The 12385-nt window shown below is 46.2% G+C and overlaps 1 pseudogene; it reads left to right on the forward strand.

Annotated features, from left to right (window-relative positions):
- Positions 1-1755: 1755 nt before the first annotated feature.
- LOC135228744 (cellular tumor antigen p53-like) lies at positions 1756-3169 on the forward strand (annotated as a pseudogene).
- The last annotated feature ends 9216 nt before the right edge of the window (positions 3170-12385 follow it).

The raw sequence follows: 12385 nt of genomic DNA on the forward strand, positions 1-12385 counted from the left end.
AAAGAATGAACAAATCTGTCTTAGAAGTACAGCCACAATGCACCTTAGAAGCAAGGATGGCGAGACTGCGTCTCACATACTTTGGAGATGTTGTCAGGAGGGATCAGTTCCTAGAGAAGGACATCATGCTTCAGAGTACAGGGTCAGCAGAAAAGAGGAAGAACCTCAACGAGGTGGATTGACACAGTGGCTGAAACAATGAGCTCAAGCATAACAACGATTGTAAGGATGGCTAAGGACCGGGCAGTGTTCCGTTCTGTTGTGCACAGGGTCGCTATGAGTCAGAACTAACTTGACAGCACCTAACAACAACAACTTATTGAGCAAGGAATGGTAAATGAAAATCAATACTTGCATGAAAAAAGCCAAACTCATTGCTGTCAAGTCGATTCTGACTCATAGTGACCCTATAGGACAGAGTAGAACCGCCCCATTGAGTATCCAAGGAGCACATGGCGGATTCAAACTGCCAACCTCTTGGTTAGCAGCTGTAGCACTTAACCACTATACACCAGGGTTTCCAATACTTGCATATTCATTATTAATTTAAGATGAGTAAATATGAATATCTTCATTTAGTGAGCAATTTTAAGTATTTTTAATAAAGATTAAAATACTACCAGGAATTTCCATACCCCATCTCACAACCCTCTTCCACCAGAAGGCCTTTGACTCCTCAATCAAGAATTCTCCCATCCTGGGGGTTTTCCAGAATCTACTGCAGACTGGAGCGTTATTAGTCTGCTTTGTACCGTGGGCTTCTCTGGCAGTCTGTTGAAGCCAAGGGCTCCCTCCTCAGAATGATGTGTTAAATGCAGGATAAAACACATAGGATTAAAAAGGAAGCCATGTGGAGAAATTAGAATCCTGGTGCATTGCTGGTGGGACTGTAAAACGGCAGTCACTGTGGAAAACAGTTTGGCAGTTTCTCAAAACGTTCAACACAGAATTACCATATGACCCAGCAATTCCACTCCTAGGTATATACCCAAAATATCTGAAAGCAGGCACTCAAACAGATACTTGCAGACAAATTTTCAAGGCAGCATTATTCACAACAGCCAAAAGACAGAAACAACCCAAGTGTCCACCAACGGATGATAAACAGAACCTGGAACATACACATGATGGACTATTATTACTCGGCCATTAGGAAAAATGACGTTCAGATACATGCTACCACATGGATGACCCCTGAAAATATTAGCCCTTAGGGAGTTCATGAACTTCAATTTAAGAACAAGTGATTGGGGAAGGACTCTTCTGGGATGGTCAAAGTTTTTTCTTACAGGAAACAGACGGTGTGCAGAAAAGTTTTAAAAACCCAAAGATGCACAGAAAAATCCTGCTCGGGATCAGTCAGGGAAGAAAAGAATGAGCTGCAAAGAGAAGTCTAACCTTGACTTTCTCCCCAAACCCAACACTATTCATGACGTGCCTTTAAAATCCTACATTAAGGAATTACCCAGAGAATTTGCTTGGCCCCAGCCCTGCAGACAAAACATGTTTTATGTCCTGATGGCAAGTGAAGAGAGGCAGCATTGGGAACTGGAAGATCCAGAAGAGATCGAAGCTTCAGTCTTAGTCCCCTTGTTTTCTGCCACTAACTAGCCCTGTTAGCTTGGTCAGGTCACCTAGTTTCTGAATTGAAACTTCCTGTCTATAAAATGAAAAGTTTGAATTAAACCATCTCTGGAATTCTTTCTAGCTATGACTTTGTGATTCTAAGATAATGCATAACTATCTGGAAGAAATGTTAACGAGTCAAAAGCCCGAAGCCACCATCCTGGGCACAGCTAGCTGCTGGGCTCTGGGGACACCTTCTTTCTGGACTTGGAGAGTCCTTCCCAAGAAGGTTACACACTTCCCTGAGGTTCCGTAGCCAGACTGCCTTCCCTGGAGCTGCAATGGAGGAGCCTCAGTCAGATCTCAGCACTGAGCTCCCTCTGAGTCAAGGGACGTTTTCATACTTGGGGAAACTCCTTCCTGAGAAGCTGGTTCTGTCCCCCTCATTGTCCCCAGCAGCGGAGGCAGTAGATGATCTGCTACTCTCAGAAGATGCTGCAGACTGGCTAGAAAGCCAAGCTGGGGCTCAAGGAATATCAGAAGCGCCTACACTAGCCACCTCCTGGACGCTGTCATCCTCTGTTCCTTCTCAGAAGACCTACCCAGCACCTATCATTTCTGTCTGGGCTTCTTGCATTCTGGGACAGCCAAGTCCGTCACCTACACGTACTCCCCTGAACTTAACATGCTGTTTTGCCAGCTGGCAAAGGCCTGTCCAGTGCAGCCGTGGGTCACCTCAAAACCCCCGTCCAGCACCTGTGTTCACACCATGGCCATCTACTAGACGTCAGCATATGATGGAGGTCGTGAAGCACTGCCCCCACCTTGAGTGCCGCTGTGACTATAGCGATTGCTTGGACCCTCCTCAGCACCTCATGCAGTGGGAGGAAACCTGCATGCTGAGTATTTGGAGGACACTATCACTCTATGACATAGTGTGGGGTGCCCTATGAGCCACCAGAGGTCAGTTCTGACTACCACCATCCACTTCATGTGTAACAGCTCCTGCATGGGGGGCAGGAACCCATCCTCACCATCATCACACTGGAAGACTCCAATGGTAATCCGCTGGGACACAACAGTTTCGAGGTGCATATTTGTACCTGTCCTGGGAGACGCAGATGTACAGAGGAAGACAATTTCCACAAGAAGTGGGAGCCTTGCCCTGAGCCACCCTCTGGGAGGATCACTAAGCAAACACTGCCCACCAGCACCAGCTCCTCTACCAAGCCAAAGAAGAAGCCACTGGATGAAAAATACTTCACCCTTCAGATCCATGGGCATGAATGTTTCAAGATGTTCCTAAAGCTCAACGAGACCTTGGAGCTGAAGGATGCCCAGGCTGGGAAGCAACCAGAGGGGAGCAGGGCTCAATGCAGCCTTCCCAAGTCTAAGAAAAGGCAATCTATCTCCCGCCATAAAAAAATAATGTTCAAGAGAGAGCAGCCTGACTCAGACTGACGTCCTTCACTTCCTGTCCCCCATTTACACACTCTGCCCCTGCCCTCCTTCCCTACCATTTTGAAATTCACATGTTTGAACCCCTGCTTCATACAGGTGTGCCTCCAAAACACTCAGGAACTCTTCACTTACCTTGGTCTGGGCCTCCACTAAAGATGTTGGCCTACACTGGTGTTTTGGGGCGCATGAGGGCAGCTGGGACAGTCCAGCTTAGATTTTAAGGTTTTTACTATAAAAAATGCTTGGGAGAGAGAGGATAGCATTCCTGCACGTAAGAATTAGATTTTAAAACCAGTCATAGAACTGGCCATACCTGGACTGGAAGCCTAGGTCACCAGCAGACTAGCCAGGGAAACTATCTCAAGGTGTTTCACTCCTCCTGATAGCAATGCGCACGTCTGTGAAATGCTGACACCCACCACCTACCTCGCGGGGTTTGACATGAGGTTAATGCAATGATGTGTGTATGATTCAAGGATCCCAGAGGGCTGGAAGTCACCAGGCTGCTGGCCTTAAAACCGTCTTAGATTACATGGTATCTGGGACTCGGCCTCTGGGAAATGCTGGTGCCCCTGTCCCTGTTCGTTGATGGATTGACTGGGCAGCTGGTTAAGGGAAGGGAGTTTTCAAGTCCCTTTTCTGCTGGCCTAGCCACGTCCTGTCTAGCCTCCAGGTAAACCTCAGCACCTAAAAGGAAACCTCGCCCCATCCCACTCCCTGGAGGATTCCAGCTTTTCCGTGGGATCTGTAGCCACCACCATGTCTTACTGCCCCCAGATGCTCAGAGTCTAATTTCTTTGCACTCTGGAAGGCACGTTTGCGTTCTTCGCCTGTATCCCTTCTCCTTGCCCCTTTTTATATCCCATTTTTTACATCTGTTTCTTATTTTACAATAAAACTTTGCTATCAAAATAAATATTAATGAGACTTTAAATTTCTTCTCACCCTATGTCATAGATTGTATTACGTCCCCCAAAAATGTGTGTACCAACTTGGTTAGGCCAGGATTCCCAGGGTTCTGTGACTGTCCTCCATTTTGTGATTGTAATTTTATGGTAAAGAGGGGTAGGGTGGGATTGTAACACCCTTACCAGGTCACCTCCCTGAGCCAATGTAAAGGGAGTTTCCCTGGGATATGGCCTGCACCACCTTTTATGTCTCAAGAAATAAAAAGGAAAGGGAAGGAAGCAGAGAGTTGGGGACCTCATACCACCATACCTCATACCGACAGAAAAAGAAAGCCTTCCCCTAAAACCAGCGCCCCGAATTTGGACTTCTAGCCTACTGGACTCAGACAGAGAATAAACTTCTCTTTGTTAAAGCCATCCACTTGTGGTATTTGTTATAGCAACACTACATGACTAAGACTCCCTACACTCACAGTATGAAAATGAATTCTAAATGAGAATTTTCCAGAGGCTTCAGAAATACCTACGCAAATCACCTAGTCAGACAATTTCAGACTTGCAAGGAATCTTAAGCAACACCTGCCACTTCACCGATCCCAGTGAACAGGTGAGAAAACTGAGGTTCAGAAAAGCGAAGAGAGTTGGGGTCACATAAAGAGGCAATGTTAACAAGCTGTTGTGACTATTGCTGTTTACTACTAGCAGAATTTCCCCCCAACAATTTTTTTACGTACAATTCAGTGACATTGATTACATTGAAAATGTTGTACACCCATTACCACTATCCTTTTCCAAATTATCCCACCACCATTAACAGAAACTCAGGGGCCCCTAAGCACTGACTTCCCCTTTACTCTTTCCTCCCACCCCGGCAATCACTGATAAGCACTGGTCTCTACAGATCTGCCTATTTCATGTAAGAAGGATCAAATAGTATCTTTCCGTGACTGACTTATTTTGCTCAACATAACATTTTCCAGGTTCATTCACATTATAGCATGTATCGGGATTTCATGGCTGAATAATAGCCCATTGTTATGTATATTCCACATTTTGTTTATCCATTCATCTCTTGATGGACATGTCCCTTGTTTTCAGGTTTTGGCTATTGTGAATTGGGCTGCAATGAACACTGGTATACAGGTTGCTGTTTGCATCCCTGCTTTCAGTTCTTTGGGCCACATGCTTAGGATTGGAACTGCTGGGTCATATGTTCTACGATTAACTTTTTTGAGGAACCACAAAACTGTTTTCCACAGCAACTGTGGCATCTTGCATTCCCACCAGCAATGAACAAGGGTTCCAATTTCTCCACATCCTCTCCAACACCTTTTATTTTCCTTTTTTTTTTTTATTACACCCATTCTAGTGGGGGTGAGGTGGTATGGCATTGTGGTTTGGATTTGCATCTCCCTAATGACTAATAATGTTGAGCCAGCACCAGCAGAATTTTAGGATTCGTCACTGGTAGTAAAAACAAGCTCATCAGTTTATTTGAAGACAGACAGAAATAAACCTCCAATAAGCTGGGCATAGAATACGAACTGTAAGAGGAAGCAGGTGACTGGGGTACTGGCACCAAAGGCAGTGTACTCTACCTGGGTCAGGGTCAAAGCTGAGGGCCTCATTATACACGGTAACCTCCCCATCAATGGCAACAGTACCCATCTCCCTCAAACATCATGTTTACAAAATTCACCTCAATGGACAGCCATCTAGTTATTTCCAAAGAGAGAATGGATGAATGAAACCTGGCTCCTAAGGTCAATAAAACCAATGTCCAAGTTTTCGGTTGTGAATAAAATCTCAAAAGGACAGAATTTAAGAAAATCCATACTACCGAGGAAGTTTCAAGTTTTAGAAGGAACTGATTTGAGAATAACTTTGATCTGCCTTCCGTGTCAGCTCTGAAATATAGAGACTAATTAACCAACAGTATTTTTACTAATACTCTCACTCCTACTTTCAAGGTATGTGATTATTGGATACTGATCCAATAACGTATATTTCCAGAATCCCACCCATGTGTGTAGACTAGCTTTACAAGCAAAGAAGTAGAAACTATGAAGTTATAGGGAAATTTGATTGAATTATGATTTCAACTTCACATTCAATTAACCAATTTATGCAAAGTGCTTTCAAACCCTGTATTATGATGCTTAATTGGTAGGTTACATTCTGCCTTCTCCCCCACTACAGACACACACAACCAGCAAAGTAACCACAACGATCCCTCAGTCCCCACAACACCCATTATTCCAACCTTATAGAAACAGTTTGGCTTTCACAATCATTTTCTTTGAGCTTCTCTTTGACTAAGATCTCACAGAGCCTCTCGAGATCTTCTAGACTAGAGGCTACACACTTCTGGTCTGCCAGCTCCATTATTTCATCTCCTCCAGGAATTCCCAGAGACAGCAGTGCCACCTGCTGGTACGGAGGGCACAATCTGCTTTCTGGAAGCCTATGGGTGACAGGAATGGCAGCCTAGATTTCTGTCTTTGGGAGCCTTTCTTTCCTAGAGCACATTGTAAGCATAAGCTACAACCTGAGATGTGTAACCTCCACAGGAGCCTCCATTGTGACTGGCAGGTCATCTGGAAGCCACGTAAAGCAAAGCCAGGCTAGCCAACAATGAGGCACTTCTGCCTGGAAATGCCTCCTCAATGCTGCAAATGCAAGAGCCTCACTGAATTCAACATTTCCTGGCTCGCCTTTTCCCCCACTGCTTCAGTATCAGATAATAGCACTCCCAGCCCTGACCTGTGGCTATGCTATCTAGCTCCATCTCACATCCTAAGGAAGATGTTCAGACCCCTCTCAATGTGAAGGCTCTTACATGTACACAATGTGACACAGATCCTTCTCAAAGGACACTACTGCTTAGGCATGGAGGTCAGACTCTAATCTCTTTCATTTGCTCTCCATCCTCCCGGTGCCTAAACCAAGGGGCAGAAACGACAAGAAGGAAATGATTTTGTTGTTTTGAAAGTAACAGTAATGAGTTTTCATTGATTCAGAAAATAAAACCTTGCTCTATAGGTCACAGATATATGCTGCGTCCCTCAAGATGAACTAAGCCTGCCAATCTTCCGGGTTTCCCTTCCTTAAACTGATCAGTGTTTTTCAACCTTTTCACAGCCCCTTCCGTAGGCTCAACATAAGAACTGCATGCCCTTTGTGTAGTTTTCACAGGCAGTCCCCAGTTACAAACATGCCACTGACGTGCAACCTGTAGTTACAAACCAATCCCCATAGAGCCTATTTACATTAAAAACGTGACGTATATACAATGGTTCATAATAATAAACTGGCACTACTTAGGGAAGCGCATTAGAACACTGTTATTATTACCATATTATCATGTTAAAGATATTTTAGTGTAGTTGGAAATGATTCTTTAATGTTTACGTATGGAAAAGGAACACTACATACTAAGACATTTGATTAACTGATGTTAGATACAAACCGTACCTAACTGTTCTGACTTACGTACAAATTCAACTTAAAGACAGATTCAGGAGAGGAACTCGTTCGTAATCCAGGAACTGCCTGCATGACAAAAATGACATTTTTTCATTAGACCTAAAAGCCTATACGTTTTCAAGTTATACTACCTCTCTCAACCTTCAGAATTCCTTCCCCCACCATCACCAATACAACTTAAAAATTTTAGGCAAAATTTTAAGTTATCCCGAATAATTTGCTTTGTGTTCCAAACTATTAGCCGACAACCTATATTTCACTTTACTAGGAACAGTTGTTATGTTCCCAGTGACCCTGAGTTCCACAGCAACTTCTTTTACTTTTGTGCACCTCAGAGTTCTCTGCTCCCCAACAAATCTAAGTGTTCCCTCTTCAATTTTTTTTTTTTTTGACTTGTCAAGCTAATTGGTTTCCTATCAAGTGTAGACATTTTGTCAGGATGCAGGGGCGGATTAAGCAGTAAGCAAGGTACTCACGGGATTACACTAAGTGAGGTGTGCAACAGGCTTAATTGTGTTTACTTACCAATCAGTAGGGCACAATTTCATGGCGGTTTCATCACCACTTTCATGTGGTGAAAAACAGGTAAAATTTTGACTACAGACTAGTAAGTAGGCACAAGTAACCCCATGTGTACCTTGCTTATTGGATAATCCATCTCTGGAGTATGTCTTAGATGTTTGAAAATCATACTGTTTCCTAAAGAAACAAATCTGTAGTGAGAAGAGGAAAAAAAGGGCTTTGAAAAGGTATCAGGATGTCTCCAAGCAACCAGGTAAATAAAGATCTTTGTCACTCTCATACCAGAATAAATTCAAAGCGGATTACATTGAAACTCCAGAATACAGTAAAATTAACAAAGTAGTTAACCACTGGAAAACTGAAGGGACTTTTTATGTTTCACTGTAAGGATGTACAGTATGCCCTGCCTATTGCAGGTCTGCGGAAATGGAGGAGAGAGGTAGGGGATACCCGGCAGTTTTAATCTGCTCTGAAACTCCTGCACGCACCTCCCCTTTTCAAAGAAAGGTTTACAGGAGAGATTTCCCCCCACACATCCCTCTTCTGCCAGCCAAATGGTCTTCTTCAAACACACACTTTTCAAAGAACTGAGGAGGTCTGAAGAGACTTAATTTAGACCCTGCCTTCCTCTCCCTAAAGCCCAGTAACATGCAGAAAATAACTAATCTCCCTCTTGAACAGCCCCTGAAAAACCTTAGTTTACAGCGACCCCCCACCCCACACACACGCACACAAAATCTGTCTTCTTGAAGAAGAATCTCAGTGCGCTGACCTGGTCCGCAGTTCAGTGCAGGCATTTCCTTCCTCACAATTTACCAGTCACCAATTAAGGGTCTCATTTAGACCTGCTCCGCCAGCGCCCAACTGCTTCGAACATTTTTACCTTTGTAAGGAATCTCTGGGTTCCTTCGGCCCACTCAGAGCGCCCACCTGCGGGGAACCTAGGCCCTTCAGCCCACTCAGAGCGCCCACCTGCGGGGAACCTGGGCCCTTCAGCCCACTCAGAGCGCCCACCTGCGGGGAACCTGGGACCAGGGCTCGCCTGCAGGCCCAGCGGGCAGAGAAGCTTCTCCGGGCGACACTCGGGCTCAGTCCCCGGGTCACGCCGCCCCCACCCCGCCCGCACCGGGGCAGAGAGCGCTTCTCCACAGCTGCGCCTGCAATTCGGCGTCGCTCACAGCACCAGGATCACTGTGGTCCCCAGGCTTCAGAGGTTCACGTCCCAAGGCCTGGGCCACTTTAACGTGACACTCCATTTCTTCCTTCATTTTCCCGCTGCATTAATGCCACCCTCTGCTGGGCCCCAGCCCGGGTCCGCGCCTGGAACGCCCCCACCTCACCACCAGCGCCCTTTACCTGCCAGCATCCCTCTGGGCGGGAAACAAAGGCGGAGGCGACGCTGCCAGGTGGGCAACTCCCCTCGGGCGGCCCCATCTCCGCGGTGGGGAGGATGTAGAGACGCGTAAGAGGGTAGGAAAGGGAAACCGAGGCACCGAGGTGGTGGCCGAGCCTGGGTCTGCGGCCACCTCAGAAGTGGGGCTCCCGGGGCGGGGCGGATTAGCCCCAGACTATCCCCGCCCCGCCCGCCCTGCCATCCCGCTGGCCCGGACTGGCGAAGGTGCGACCTGACTGGCAGCCCCACGGCGTCGCTCACCTCAGGACAAGCGCTCAGGTTTCCTCCGAAGGCGCCAGAAAAAGCCCCGCCGCTCGCGCACGCGCACTAGCGCTCTCGAGCCTTCGTCGGTCTGGTCCACGCGGGCCCCTCCGACCAGGCTCTGGCCCGCCCCGGCCCTGTCCGTCAGCGTCCGCGACAGCCAATCCGCTCGCAGGGGAGGCCCAGCGCCGGTCACGTGGCCACAGCAGCCAATCACCAAATTGCCCTCGGCTGTGCAGGCTCCGAAGGCCTTGTGGAGTTTGTTGCTACACCGCGGACAGGGTGCGAGGCGTGCACGGAAAGACTAAGCCTGTGTGTTGGGGGACTGAGAAGCCCTGGATTGATCATTTGCTACATCTGTTAGTTTCTAAAATCCTAATATGAATAGTAATCACCTGGGTGTCTTGTTAAAATGCAGATTCTGCTCCAGTAAGTTTGGGGTACGGATCTGAGAGTCCACCTTTCTAACTAGCTCCCAGGTGGTGGTGATGCTGCTTCTGGTCCGAGGACCACCCTTGAGGAGCAAGATTTTAAGGAAATCTGTCAGAAAGCGTAGATTTTACACCTGACCTATGTTATTTTCAAGTTTTGAGACTTCTTCCTCCAGTGGTGCAGAGCATTCCAGTGACTGACTAAGCACTGGATGTCCTGATGACGCTCATAGTTTGGGCACCAGCTGAGGGGAAAAACCCACCAAGGAAACCCACTGCTGTGGTGTCGATTTGGACTCATAGGACCCTACAGGACAGGGTACAACTGCCCCATAGGGTTTCCAAGGCTGTAAATCTTTAGGGAAGCAGACTGCTTTGTCCCAGGAGCAGCTGGTGGATCGGAACCTCTGACCTTCCACCTCTGTGCTGTGTTTAATTCCCGCACCACCCACTCTTAGGCTAAGGGTCCACAACCTATGCCAACTTGGGGTTGGAGTGTGGAAAGTAGAAATGGGGACTGTATGATCCTTGGAAGTAACAGGACTGTGTTCTAAAATATTGGGCATGAGTTTCTGAGTGGCAGCTCTGCCAGACTCTGGCTTAAAGTGCCCGCTACTTTGTGGAATTTACACTCTGTTATAGAACTCCAAGGGCAAGTTCAGGGAGGGAGCTTGGAGTACAGGAAAAAGATGCAGGTATCTGATCTTTGCAGCCTAAGCTAGAGTGGTTGTAAACTAACCTGCCTTAAAAAAAAAAAAAAAAAACAGTGCTGTCGAGTCGATTCCGACTCATAGCGAGAAGTCTTAAAAATTTTTCGAGATACTCTTCTGTAATTCCAGAGTCAGGACTGCAAGAAGCCCATTTCCTCCGCCATCTCTCAAACTTGACCTGAACTCAGTGTACAGACTGGCCATCTAATAGCTTTGTTGTTCAGCATAGTCAAGCTCTTATTACCCAGTGTTGTACTGATATGCTCAAAGAGTCTAAGGGCTAAATTCTCTAAAACCTTCAGACCAGGTGGTGTGATATTCTACCACATTGCTTCAAGCAGTTATTACTCACTACTCATCAAGGGGACTAAACTGCCACTTAGAGAAAACTTCATCCTTGTCAGTGTGTCTTATCAGGACTAGAAGTGAAGCCCAATCAGTAACCTCAGACATTGTTCATCACATTGCTCAGTATCAGGGCAGGCATAGCATAAAATTCAGAGTTTCTGGGAACACATTAAATTAAGTTCTGGTTACAGCAGGAATAAACAGCTGTCCAATGGTGAAAAATACATTTGAAGTCTCAAAGAAAATTTCCTTTGCCGTCTTCTACCGTCGCTATCGGTCGGAATCAACCGGATGACAATGGGTTTGGTTTGAGTTGGTTTTAGCATTAAACCAACTGGAGGAGTCCTGGTGGCTCAGTGGTAAAGTGCTTGACTGTTAACCAAAACTCAGTGGTTTAAACCCACCAGGCATTTCATGGGAGGAAGATGTGGCGACCTGCTTCTGTGAAGATTACAACCTTGGAAGCCCTATGGGGCAGGTCTTCTCTGTCATATAGGGTCGCTATGAGTCGGAATCGACTCCACGGCAATGGGTTTGATTTTGGGTTTATCATTAAACCAGTGGTTCTTAAGCGTGGCTGTGCAGTAAAGGTTTTAAGGGTGTAGATTTGGGGCCCCTGTACCCAGAGGTTCTGCTTGGTGTGAGGCGTGGAACCTGGGTAGCTATAGGTTTAAAAAGTTCCACAGGTGATTTGCTATCCAGCATGTGTGAGAACACCTGCGTAAGTTGCTAGATCAATGGAGTCATTCTCTCACAAGGAAAAGTCAGCTCTGCAACACAGATCACTAACAAGACGAAGATCGTGAAAACAGAGGGCATTTTCCACACAATATGTGAGAATACGTAAGAAAGGCCAAAAATAATTCATAGGAAATAAATACACCAAGGACATTTCAGTGGTACAAATCGAAAAGCCAGGTCCACAACTCAGTTTCATTCCAGTTGATTAGCTAAATGTTTCAAAAAGAACCTATTATCTTTGTCAACCATGCCAAGCTGACCAGCTCTCTAGTGCTATCTTCACTTATTCTATGCCCCTCTTACCAAAAGCAAATTCCTGGTTGAATATCATTAACAGTTATTCTCTGAGGCTTTTCCAAAAGTGTGTAAGGAGTCACCAGGGGTACTTGTTAAAATGCAGATCCCCAGGACTCACCCCAGAGTCTCCTGTTACCTCTCTCATGTAACAATCCTGAAGTCATTATTGGTCAAATGCGAGTCCAAACTGGATCTCCTGATAGAGAGCATGTACACATACGCAAGCCCTCAAATAAAAGAGCTATGATATTAGTTTAGTTT

Source organism: Loxodonta africana, chromosome 27 (assembly GCF_030014295.1).
Source record: "Loxodonta africana isolate mLoxAfr1 chromosome 27, mLoxAfr1.hap2, whole genome shotgun sequence".
Taxonomy (NCBI): Eukaryota; Metazoa; Chordata; class Mammalia; order Proboscidea; family Elephantidae; genus Loxodonta; species Loxodonta africana.